Source organism: Periplaneta americana, chromosome 4 (assembly GCF_040183065.1).
Source record: "Periplaneta americana isolate PAMFEO1 chromosome 4, P.americana_PAMFEO1_priV1, whole genome shotgun sequence".
In the NCBI taxonomy this organism is placed as follows: Eukaryota; Metazoa; Arthropoda; class Insecta; order Blattodea; family Blattidae; genus Periplaneta; species Periplaneta americana.
This window is the reverse complement of record NC_091120.1, coordinates 17,090,505-17,104,371: the sequence shown is the minus strand read 5'-3', so window position 1 is coordinate 17,104,371 and position 13,867 is coordinate 17,090,505. Positions and strand designations below refer to the sequence as shown.

The 13,867-nt window shown below is 40.1% G+C and overlaps 1 protein-coding gene across 7 annotated transcripts in view; it reads left to right on the top strand.

Moving 5' to 3' along the window:
• Pde6 (phosphodiesterase 6) overlaps positions 1-13,867 on the top strand; it is an 840,004-nt gene that overhangs the window by 785,667 nt on the left and 40,470 nt on the right. The gene's annotated exons all lie outside the window — the stretch shown is intronic.

Here is a 13,867-nt window from a genome sequence, read left to right as displayed (position 1 = left end):
GGTTTAAAGTCAGCATCCCTGGTCTGCGATGTTGAAATTAACAGCAACAGGTGGCGCTCGAGTAACCAACAAGGAATTCAGGAGTGTAATAAAGTTACAAGAGCTTATTTTGCTAGCATTTCACTGCAGACGATATTAATCGTATGAAGAAGTACATTAAATTAATCAGTACCGACTTGAAATCTGTCTTAATTAAAATAATTTCATTGACTTTTTATTCATTCATAACTATCCCATCTTATCTTCCTCACATTTACTCTTATCCCAATAATTTGTAGTGTATTGGTTGTCAATTGCTGTGCAGTTGACATAAATATATTGGCAGATATTCATAGTAGGCCTACACATATCATCCCTGACAAACTCAAAATACTACAATGACCATGGAGTCAATATGAAGGAAGGTAGAACACGAATATTGATTCACCGGCAATCTATCTATCTATCTATCTATCTATCTATCTATCTATCTATCTATCTATCTATCTATCTATCTATCTATCTATCTATCTATCTATCTATCTATCTATCTATCTATCTATCTATCTATCTATCTATCTATCTATCTATCTATCTATCTATCTATCTATCTATCTATCTATCTATCTATCTATCTATCTATCTATCTATCTATCTATCTATCTATCTATCTATCTATCTATCTATCTATCTATCTATCTATCTATCTATCTATCTATCTATCTATCTATCTATCTATCTATCTATCTATCTATCTATCTATCTATCTATCTATCTATCTATCTATCTATCTATCTATCTATCTATCTATCTATCTATCTATCTATCTATCTATCTATCTATCTATCTATCTATCTATCTATCTATCTATCTATCTATCTATCTATCTATCTATCTATCTATCTATCTATCTATCTATCTATCTATCTATCTATCTATCTATCTATCTATCTATCTATCTATCTATCGATCTATCTACCTATCTACCTACCTACCTACCTACCTACATACCTACCTACCTACCTACCTACCTACGTACCTACCTACCTACCTACCTACCTATCTATCTATCTATCTATCTACCCAACTACCCACCTACCCAACTACCCACCTACCCACCTACCCACCTACCTACCTACCTACCTACCTATCTATCTATCTATCTATCTATCTATCTATCTATCTATCTATCTATCTATCTATCTATCTATCTACCTATCTATCTATCTCTCTATCTATCTATCTATCTATCTATCTATCTATCTATCTATCTATCTATCTATCTATCTATCTATCTATCTATCTATCTATCTATCTACCTACCTATCTACCCACATACATACCTACTCACCCACCACCTACCCACCTATCTATCCACACGCCTAGATACCCGCTTAGCTACTCGCTTGGCTACCCACCTAGCTACTTGCCTATCTATCTGCCTGCCTGTCTCCCCTCTATCTATCTGTCTGTCTGTCTATCTACCTACCTACCTATCCATCCACTCACCCCACCCACGTACCCACCCATCCACCCACCCACTCACCCACCCACGTACCCACCCACCCACCCACGTACCTACCCACCCACCGACCCACCGAGGGACAAAAAAACGAGCAAATTGGATTAAATTAGTTGTTTGAAATATCTGAACGAATAAAATTAATCACATTGCATTGTATATTATCACTTCATTGTAGTCATAAGAACATAAATCACAATCTGTTATAATAATTTTTTCCGCCTATTTAACAGTTATTATACAGTGAAACTAAAAATTAAATGTTATGTCCATTGGGGTCATCAAAATCCTCAAGTGCCCATCGCACGAATTCTTTAATGTCAGATGAATTTATGAAAAGAGGAAAACAGTTTTTTATTATAGAAGTGAATTAAGGCTGGTGCACAATAAACCGGGAACGGAAACGAGAACGAGATCGGAAATATTGTTAAAATAAATGTACAGTTTTTAAATGTGAGCATTCACAATTAACTAATGTGAATGCTCATATTTAGATACGTTTATTTTAACATGATTTCCATTCTCGTGCTCTTCATCGTTTCCGTCCCCGGTTTATTGTGCACCAGCCTATAATGTTCAGAATCAATCGAGAAGATATATTTTGAATGATGGTGGCCAGGTACGCATATGTCTCGTGCTCATCGGAGGGAAAATCGACGACCCAGTTCAAAAGAGAAACAATTCAAAATTTGAAGTTTTGAGGAAACTGCATTTAAAGCTTCATGTTGTTGTGAAAAATCCAATTAACACACTATAATTTGAAATTTAAAATCTATATTATAGAAAATCTTTAACAGAATTTTGAGTAATTTCAATGATTTGATTTTTCACACCAATACTTACTTATTTACTGGCTTTTAAGTAACCCGGAGGTTCATTGCCGCCCTCACATAAGCCCGCCATTGGTCCCTATCCTGAGCAAAATGAATCCATTCTCTATCACCATATCCCACCTCCCTCAAATCCATTTTAATATTATCTTCCCATCTACGTCTCGGCCTCCCTAAAGGTCTTTTTCCCTCCGGACTCCCAACTAACACTCTATATGCATTTCTAGATTCGCCCATACATGCTACATGCCCTGCCCATCTCAAACGTCTGGATTTAATGTTCCTAATTATGTCAGGTGAAGAATACAATACGTGCAGTTCTGTGTTGTGTAACTTTCTCCATTCTCCTGTAACTTCATCCCTCTTAGCCCCAAATATTTTCCTAAGCACCTTATTCTCAAACACCCTTAATCTCTGTTCCTCTCTCAAAGTGAGGACGTTATCTAGATTACATTATGCATAGCAGCAATGATCACTGGTTTTAAATAATTGATTTTAATTGCCTGTTTTGTCTAAGTAGTAGCATATAAGTGTTTTATTGTATTTACATAACTACTATATTTGATCATGGGTATAACATTTTATGTTCATACATACATATTATTCAAGACCACAACACATGCATCCATTGGCTAGGTTTACATATAGTATCACAATACATCTGATGATGGTACACCCCAGTATCGAAAACGTTAATGTAACTAATTAATAAAATTATATTTATAAAACAAGATAAGCATAGACGGTTCAGTTGATATTTCATTATATTTTAAAATGCAGGTTTCTCAAAACTTTAAATTTTGAGTTGTTACCCTTTTGAACTGGTCCATCGGAATATTTTATTTAAAAAGTTCCCCGTAACAAACATTTATAAAGGCGAAATAATCATCGCTCTGGGGACTTTTATAGTACTGCAATAGACATAAAATAGGATCCCTAGCTGGGTATAGAACGAACGTGGTAGTATCCAGACTTTGGGGTTTTATCTGTAGAAGACGGGAGACATGCGCCTATAAGAGATATGAAATAGGACGTAAATAAGACGGAATGCCGCACAGAGCATTGGAAGGCTGATATTGGCGGGAGATTGAGTGCGGCGCTGGAATGCAATTAGAGTGATGGCAGCCACCGCGAATCAGGACCGCGGAACGTCTCCCACTCATATTAATCACGCGATTTACACGCGTTCAGAACGCTTCGTGGATCATTGAGTAGCTGTGGGTAAAGTACAACTGTCCGATTGTGCGCTTATTAGGCCTACATTTTAGTTCAGTTCAAAATGAAATGCAAAATTGTTACAGCAGTCAACACGACTGTGCAATTGAAAGACTGGAATCTTCGTCATCATTTTTATTATCATCAATTTCATTGAATAATTTCGAGGGAAAAATTGTTCCGGAGCCGGGTATCGAACCCGAGACCTATGGTTTAACGTACCAACGCTCTACCACTGAGCTACCCGGGAACTCTAACCGACACCGATCCATTTTTTTTTTGGATCGGTGTCGGTTAGAGTTCCCGGGTAGCTCAGTGGTAGAGCGTTGGTACGTTAAACCAAAGGTCCCGGGTTCGATACCCGGCTCCGGAACAATTTTTCCCTGGAAATTATTCAAATCAACTTTACAGGGAGTTATACCTGAAATCTTGATTTGCATAATACACGTCACTGTTCGTTAACAGAAAACCACAATTTAAGTCACACGGAGTTAGTGTGCACTCGAAGTTGGTTGCTTGACGGTTGTCAGCCCACTTTGAGGTCTGTGGATATAGAGGGAAAAATTGGATCGGTGTCGGTTAGAGTTCCCGGGTAGCTCAGTGGTAGAGCGTTGGTACGTTAAACCAAAGGTCCCGGGTTCGATACCCGGCTCCGGAACAATTTTTCCCTCGAAATTATTCAAATCAACTTTACAGGGAGTTATACCTGAAATCTTGATTTGCATCAATTTCATTGTCATCTTGATCTTGGCTACCATAAACATAATCATTGTAATGACCATCATTTTCATCTCTTTACCACCAACACCATTAACACAACCACCATTAAAACCACCGTCATTATTACACTATCATCATATTATCAGTCATCACCAAACTACAGTATATGCCAAAACAAGGGGTACTGAAAATGGATACTTTAAGTAACTAGTACAGTTAATTGGGGTAACTTTGTACCGCTTCCACCTTTTTTTTTTATACTTACCTAACATTTTATTTTAATATGAAATATGACTTGCCCACTGATTAATTTTGAAGGGCCGCGGTATTTTGACCGTGCAAAGGTACCATAATCATTAGTCTTTTAATTGTGGACTGGAATGAATGGCTGGGCGAGGAATATACTGTTTCTTATTATTTATATATTGAATTTAATTTTTGAGTTAAAAAGCTTAAATTTATTTATGGGACGAGAAGACTCTATAGAGTATATATATATATATATATATATATATATATATATATATATATATATATATATATATATATTGTTTTGTTATTTCTATAGTGCCTATTGAAATTATTGATGTTTAAAAGTGAATTTCTTTAAGAAAAATAGGTGCTTCAGGGCAGGCAGGGTAAGCTGAGCTTTCCCAAAAATTTTCGAAGAAGGGACAAGATCAATTTATAATTTGGTTAATTAAAAACAGGAGGGTTTCCGCGTTTTGTTTTCCTTTTAGCGACGTAAAGCACGGCCTAGATCAGTATGCTTTCAGCCCAGCTTACCCAAAATTTTTGTCACGCTTCGCTACTTTAAATCATATTTTAAATAGGTGGAATTGTACATTTAATAGTTGTACAAAGTTACATAGCTATTTGGGAAAACTTTGTACCACATATGTGTTTTCCTATTAAATTCAGTTCTTTATTTTCTCTTTCAAATTCAAGATAACTTTCGACCATACAATACGAAAATACATGAAATTTCATTTCATATGAAGTCACAAAAAAGTTTATTGAAAACGTAGAATATTTACTGTAACAATAAAATATACTATATGAACACAATTTTTATTTGTTTATTGTCTACATATATGTTTAACATAAGTTATTTTTAATTCGCTAATCAAATTCTTCACACTCTCAACATAATCAGTTCATACGTGCCCTTTTATTTATCAAATTATTAACTTTCTTTATTACTTCAAACTGGTCAGGCCACATTCAATGCATTCCCTTCTTGACCTTACAACTGACTTTGTATATCTGAAGATGTCAATGTTTGTAGGACTTTTGTTTCTTGTTTTCATGCATACTACCTCCTCTTTAAATATGAAACCTTTTTTCAGAACACTCTGTATACAGAAATATTATACTATGGTGTAGCGTTCACCGCTGTAAAATAACGATTAGCATGCCTAACCGTGAAACGAGCGGACCCGGGTTCAAATCCTGGTTGGTACAAGTTACTTGGTTGAGGTTTTTTCCGGGGGTTTCCGTCAAAATCCATTAAGAGCAAATGCTGGTAACTTTAGGCGCTGGACACTGGACTCATCTCGCTAGCGTTATCACTAGAGCCCGGATTTTAGGCAAAATCTCTTTTTTTACTGAGTGTATGTATGAAAGACCTACTGTATTAGAGATAAACACGTTTCCACACATTTGGGGACGATAGGCCCAATTTTTATTTTGCCTTTTTTTGCCTATTTTAGCTCCCGTTGCCTATTTTAAGGTTAAATGCCTTTTTTCAGCCTTTTTACTTCGTTATTGTACATCTATATATATAATTTGAACTGGTAATGGAAATTACGAGAAAACGGCTGAACGAATTTTAAAGAATGACCCCTCATTTTCATGCCTGGCATCCAAAGTTTTTCGGAAAAGTAGTAGTTTTCAGTGAAATGTCAATTTTCCTACATAATTTTCCTACTTTCCAAGATCCATCTGTTGTCAGTTTTGAGAACTAATTTTATTCAATCACGGCCGACTTGATTGAATTTCAGAACAAAACACACACTACAATAAACAATAGGCTATTACACGAAGGCCATGACCTGCAGGATTGCCGACATATTTAGAGCTCAATTCAATTTGTTATTAAAAACTGATTCTGCAGTGTATAATTTTCTGAGTACAGCTGTGTAGTGGATATTCAAATCTACGAAATTTGAGGTGGTTTGATGACATTAATACCATTAGAAATTAAATATTATTATAGTTAATATCATGATGCATCTATTTTTTCATTAATTGTACATAATATTGATGCTATATTGATGACATGAAAGTGAAACGTTTTGTGGTTATGTAAGTAAATGTAGAGAATATCTTAATTTAGATCTTCATTTCTATAATTTACTGAGTGGCTGCCATATATAACTACAAAACTTAAGTAAGATAATAATATTGTTATTAAAAATCAAATATTTTTATACTTATTAACCCAGTGGGGTTGGGTCTTTTTCATATACTTAATGGCGGTGTAGTGTAGATATTGATATGTGTCATTGTCTTCAGTATTGGCTCGAGAGAGCGCAAAAATTACAGTTCCTATGGAAAGATCAAAAGGTATTACTTACTGATAAAATAAGAGACCTAGAAAATTTTGTAGTCTCCAGATCATTTGAGCAAGATTTCTTAGTAGGAAAAAATGATTTTACGCTCTACATTTCAAGTTCTACATGTTTCAGCTATACGAAAATGCTATTGTTCGAAAGCTTAGCAAACCTGACATTTTTTTTTAACTTTTGCCTACAATCCACAATGACCTGAAATAGCTACTGCTATCGTCCTGACATTGATACTTGCGTTTTCGCGTTGAACCTCAAAAACTGAAGTTGGATAGGTTCAAGAAAAAGTATTTGGCCTAAAAAAATCCATTCAGAGGGAGTATGTTTCATTATTATGGAAACAAATAACTATCAAAAAGAGAAGTATTCTTAATTGAAAATAAATCTTAAAAATTTATATTTGAATGCTAACGAACTTAGTTTGCAGCAGTATTTGCTGCACAAGCCACTAGTTTTATATATTTTAATGCATTTAAAATAAACCGCACATAAATTATTTCCAAAAACAAAAAACAACGGTTGTACAAATTAACAATATAATCATCTCACACAAATATTTGCTGAGAATCTTATTCTCCAGTAATACATATGTTTCCGAGAAGTCTTAAACTTTTCTCCCATACCGATTTCATTCTTTTATGTCACTTAACAAAGATGTTTGAACAGTATAACCCTCAGTGCTCAGGTCACTTCGGGGTTTACCAGCGAAAGAAAGGGGATGAGGGAAGTACTAAAAGCAAGTCTCCCGTTACTGTTGTCGCTTGCACGCACAAGTCACGAGTACTTCGACATCTCTAATTCCTTCTCACACTCCAATTTTTGGGAGAATACACAATCGGTTTTTCCCGATCTCTGAAAGAAAGTAGAGACAGTCCTTCTGAAATAAGTTGTTTTAAGTTTGCTCCAATCACTTCAGTAGAAGTATAAAGATCTTTTTCCGCCATGAAAAACTTTCTCTCTGACAGGAGGCTCACTATAACAGTTGTCAACTTAAAAAAGCATCTTGTTGTGACATGTAAGCAAGGAAAGTGAGTATCGTATGGGATAGTTTATTAAGTATTTGTCTATTTGTTGTCTGTTTTCATGAATAATACGAGGGGGATCCAGTAAATAACGACCGTTCGCGCATACCCGCCGCGCAGCTGACTCCCCTTCCTTGTTTGAAGGTCAACTGGCTTCCTTAACATGTATTCTCATAATGTTGTGAGTACTGGTTGCAACAAGTCGCCATTGTGCATTTTGTGTTACTTCAAAATGAACGACGTGATTGATAATCCCGCCGGCTGTGAGGTGAGGAGTGTGATTCGATTTTTGAATGCCCGACATTTGAAACCTGCAGAAATTTACCGGCAATTGAAAGAAGTGTATGTTGATACTGTAATGAATGAAAGAAATGTGAGAAAATGGTGCGAGTTTCATCGTGGACATTTGTTCGCCCATTGTTGAACATTTCGCACCATTTTCTCACATTTCTTTCATTCATTACAGTATCACCATACATTTCTTTCAATTGCCGGTAAATTTCTGCAGGTTTCAAATGTCGGGCATTCAAAAATCGAATCACACTCCTCACCTCACAGTCGGAGGGATTATCAATCACGTCGTTCATTTTGAAGTAACACAAAATGCGCAATGGCGACTTGTTGCAACCAGTACTCACAACATTATGAGAACACATGTTAAGGAAGCCAGTTGACCTTCAAACAAGGAAGGGGAGTCAGCTGCGCGGCGGGTATGCGCGAACGGTCGTTATTTCCTGGATCCCCGTCATAAATGCCTATTTCACTGCCTATATGCCTGCCTATTTTAACCAAAATAAATGCCTAAACATCCGGGCTCTAGTTATCACCATCTCACTCAGATGTTAGATAACCATATCAGTTGATAAAGCGTCGTAAAATAACCAACAAAAGTATATAGTGCAGCAACAAGAACCTATGTGTATAATAGCCTATATGTTTCTCAGATGGGAATGATAAATGCTGTAGGATCAAGGAAACAAGCTTGCGCTATTGTGAGGTTTATGTCTGAACACACCTGTAGGCACGAAAGAGACCGCAGAGAGCTTCGACCGCGGTGAAGTGGTTACCAGTACAGCAACATCGGGATCGTAGCAACAACGTGGAAAGTAAACCTTCATTACATATATTGTATATACAGTATACTAAGTATAAGTGACTCCATCCATTACAGACGTAATGTAGTCTGAAACAAATATTCTGGGCTGAAGTCAATTTGTTGACTCAGTTCCATGTTGGGATCTATTTTCGTGTTGCTAGAGCCATTGTTGTCAAGAAATATTCCCGTCAGACGTCTAAAAATTTCAAAATTTGCAGAAAAATTTCCCGCCCTATTATATATTTATAAAAACTTGTTCACTTGCTTACAGTTTAGAAAAAAAAAATATTCTAAAGTGAAAGATTTTGAAAGTATAAACATATACCGATTTCTGTGTGTAAGACTTTAATTATGTAGTAATTTATGTTACTATATTCTGCTAGATACATGCATCAGTCATTCATTTACTGACAGTCTAGTAATGTCATAATATTAGCACAGTCTAGTATATACAGTCACGAAGCTCAATACGTAGTAAATATGCATCCATAGATAGTTGCTAACCACTAGAATCCCTAATATTGCCTCATTACAGACAATGCGAAATATTGTTCTTAGTACCCTCATAAACTCAAGCTTCGTGACTTTATATACTAGACTGTGATATTAGCTTCTAATTTGTATTGTAAAAATCAATATCACTAGTTTAGTGACCAATTTATTAAGATATAAGAAACTGCGTAAAGATAACTGTCTTCATCAAATACTGCCTGAAATGAGTAAATTAAATAAAAACCATTATGTTTTAATTGTTGCTTCCTTTAGTTCAGTTTAGTTTACATATGTATAATATTTTTTTTGAGGATATACTGAGTCCGTAAGGGCTACCCTCAATGGGGGGGGCCAGTTTAATATTATTATTAACATTTATAAAGAAAAATACTTGTAAAAATGTGTTTTAATAGACCTACGTATTTGTTATTAATAGCATGTTTCTAATAAATAATAAATTACTAGCGTGCCCATAGTAATTCAGTACCAATTTCCTGTTTTAAGCGAAAATTCCCTTTTCCCTTTAGAAACATGAATTTCTCGTTTTTCGGGAAATTTCCCTCCACCTGACAACAGTGGCTAGAGCCATAATAATCAAAATTTAACTGTGAAAATTTCAAAATAATATTGACTAACTAGAAGAATGTTAATTTTTTTCCGAAACTGTACAATGCTAAGAAAGACATAGGCATATCATAATGCTAACGGAAGTATATTTTAATAATATCAATAAAGGAAAATAGGTCATTAGTTAATTTCCAGCGATTTAATAAAATTACAGACTGTTTATATAAGTTTTATTAAAATTTAAAATAACATATTGTGAATTTTATTAGTAACAACAATGTAATTTATTCGTCACAACAGTAATTCCTTTCTACAATTCACCTTCAACGCTCTCGTCAACAATTGGATCCTCACTCAACACAGTATTCGTTATAGCACTCCACCGACGACAATGACAATTTACTTGGACTATTACGCACAACAATGAACTGTTAATCTTAACTAATATTTGCAAAGCACTATTTACAAATCAGAACTACCAGTTCTCAGTTCACAGTTCTTCTATCTCAGTCACTCGAGTTCACAGTATCTCGAACCACAGACCTTCAGAGACAGTTCACTGTACTCGAACTCGGGTCCCTCCAACTGCGGTCCACTGCACTCGAACTCAGGCCTTCGGATGCTGACGCAGATGCGGACGCACACTCGAGTCGAACTCCGGCACACAAGTCTGGCTTGCTTGCTCTGGCTTACTCACTGACTTAATAACTGAAAACTGCAAACTGGAAAACTCTGAAACTGCTGTCGTTCCTTCGCGTCCGTAATTTATAACCACAGCGACGTAGCCTCGAAGGTTCCACGCGTCTCTAGAGATGGCATTCCAGAAAAAGCCAGAGGCCTCTCCTCTCTACCAGCACCAGATGCGCGCGCACTCTCGCTCCACTCTCTCGCCGCGTTGGCCCTTTCCCCTCTTCGCCGCGCGCCATCACAAAGTGCTCCGCGCGATCTTCTCTCTTGCGGGACGCTGGTCGTGAGTTCGAATCTCACGTCGCTGTCACATTGCTCCCTCCTTAGGACTGCTCGTCTCGGGCAGTCCCTTGGTAGGCTGCTAGTCGGTCCAACGTTTGGAGTCCTCCGGCTGCTCCCTCCTTATGGTGGCGCCACCCCATCCTTGGCTTGGCTGGGCAGCGATACTCGTACAGCGTGGGCGCCATCTTGCTTTTCCCCTTGGCCCTCCAAGGAGAGCTCGCTGGCCACGGGTTGGTCCTCGGCGTCCATCAGGAACACTTCATCCCGACCAAGACGGAGTATACGGCGCCGGACGTCCACCGTCGCATCGAGTAACCGCATGGCGTCGAGTCCCAGGACGACGTCCTCGGTGATGTTGGCGACGAACACTCACATCTTCAGTTTCCTCTTCCCCAAGGTCACGTTCAGGAAGACCTCTCTCTGGATGGGCAAGCTCTCGCCTGAAGCAGTCCGTAGCTCGTATTGGCGCAGCGGCATCCTCCCAGGTAGGCCACGCACGACGTCTGGTCTGGCGATAGTGAGCATCGCCCCGGTGTCCACCAGTACTCTGCATGGACGGCCTCTTATCCGTCCTTCAGCAATCAGCCCATCGTCGCACCTTCTGTCGACCGGTTTCAGGACGAGCCGAGGGGACGGTGATGATGGCGCCGACGTGCTCCTCCTAGCATCGGCCCCCTCTCTCTCCTGACTGTTGCCAGGTCGGTCGCAACTCCTCCGCAGGTGCCCAGGTTCACCGCAGGACCAGCAGGTGGGCACCCGTCGTCTCCGTTGCTCAGGCGACTGTTGGTTTCTCTCGGTGTCAGCCACCTCTCTCTCCTGCCGGTGGCTGGAGCGGTTGCAGTCCCTCCTTAGGTGTCCCGGTCTCCCGCAGGACCAGCAGTTGGGCGTCCGTCGTCTCCGCCGCTCCGTCGACTGTTGGCGCTCCTCGACGTCGGCCACCTCTCTCTCCTGCCGGTGACCGGATCGGTCACAGTCCCTTCTCAGGTGTCCCGGTCTGCCGCAGGACCAGCAGGTGGGCGCCCGTCGTCTCCGCCGCTCCGTTGACTGCTGGCGCTCCTCGACGTCGGCCACCTCTCTCTCCTGCCTGTGGCCGGATTGGTCACAGTCCCTTCTCAAGTGTCCCGGTTTGCCACAGGACCAGCAGGTGGGCGCCCGTCGTCTCCGCCGCTCCGTTGACTGCCGCTCGGGTGGCTTCGGTTGGCGCCCCCCCAGCATCCGTCGCCGTGACGCTCCTGATCCAGTGCGGTGTTGAGACTCCCGCCGCCGACTTGGCCGCCTCCATCCTGAGGGCCGCCGCCAGAGCTGCGTTGATACTGCGATGCTCTGCTATGAGTAGCTGTTGTCTTATTTCCGGGTCTCGAACTCCGCTGCCGAAGGTGTAGGCCGCCTCTCCAGCGATGAAATCATTAGGTAGGCCCCTGAGGGCCTTATGGGCCAGTTGTTCCACCGCCATCGCGAATTCTTGTAGGGACTCGCCTGACTGTTGGACCCTCGTTTTTAGTTGGGTCCTAAATGCTGCAGCAAGTTGATGGTCACCATAACGTCCCTCCAGGGCCGCCATTATCTCAGCGGCTGTCCCATCTTCTGGAACGCTGTGAAGAATCTCCGACGCCTGTCCTTGAAGCGCGGTCAGCAGCTGAGTAGTCTTCTCCGCTGGGGTCCACCCATTGTCGATAATGTCCCGGTTCTGACACCAATGTGAATTTTATTAGTAACAACAATGTAATTTATTCGTCACAACAGTAATTCCTTTCTACAATTCACCTTCAACGCTCTCGTCAACAATTGGATCCTCACTCAACACAGTATTCGTTATAGCACTCCACCGACGACAATGACAATTTACTTGGACTATTACGCACAACAATGAACTGTTAATCTTAACTAATATTTGCAAAGCACTATTTACAAATCAGAACTACCAGTTCTCAGTTCACAGTTCTTCTATCTCAGTCACTCGAGTTCACAGTATCTCGAACCACAGACCTTCAGAGACAGTTCACTGTACTTGAACTCGGGTCCCTCCAACTGCGGTCCACTGCACTCGAACTCAGGTCCCTCCAACTGCGGTCCACTGCACTCGAACTCAGGCCTTCGGATGCTGACGCAGATGCGGACGCACACTCGAGTCGAACTCCGGCACACAAGTCTGGCTTGCTTGCTCTGGCTTACTCACTGACTTAATAACTGAAAACTGCAAACTGGAAAACTCTGAAACTGCTGTCGTTCCTTCGCGTCCGTAATTTATAACCACAGCGACGTAGCCTCGAAGGTTCCACGCGTCTCTAGAGATGGCATTCCAGAAAAAGCCAGAGGCCTCTCCTCTCTACCAGCACCAGATGCGCGCGCACTCTCGCTCCACTCTCTCGCCGCGTTGGCCCTTTCCCCTCTTCGCCGCGCGCCATCACAAAGTGCTCCGCGCGATCTTCTCTCTTGCGGGACGCTGGTCGTGAGTTCGAATCTCACGTCGCTGTCACAATATTTTTAACTTAAAATTGATGTGCAGTAGTGGCAAAAAAACCGGACAGACTCTTGTAGCTGATTTCAGAGCCTCGTTCACTGCAGAGCACTACAGACTGGTGACTAAGATTTTCTTGGTCGAATCCTGTCTGGGAAGGAAACTTTTTTTTGTTCCTTATTCAAATTTATTCCCAATACTTTTCGATTGCTGGTAAAATTCATGTTCTGGGAATAAGTTAATTAAGTAGTAAAATATTGTTGCAATTGAAAAGTATTGGGAATAAATTTGAATAAGGAACAAAAAAAAGTTTCTTTTCCAGGCAGGATTCGGACCACGAAAGTCTAGTTAGCAGTCTATCGTGCTGTGAGTGAACGAGGCTCTGAAATCAGCTACAAGGGTCGGTCCGGTTTTTTGCCACTACTGT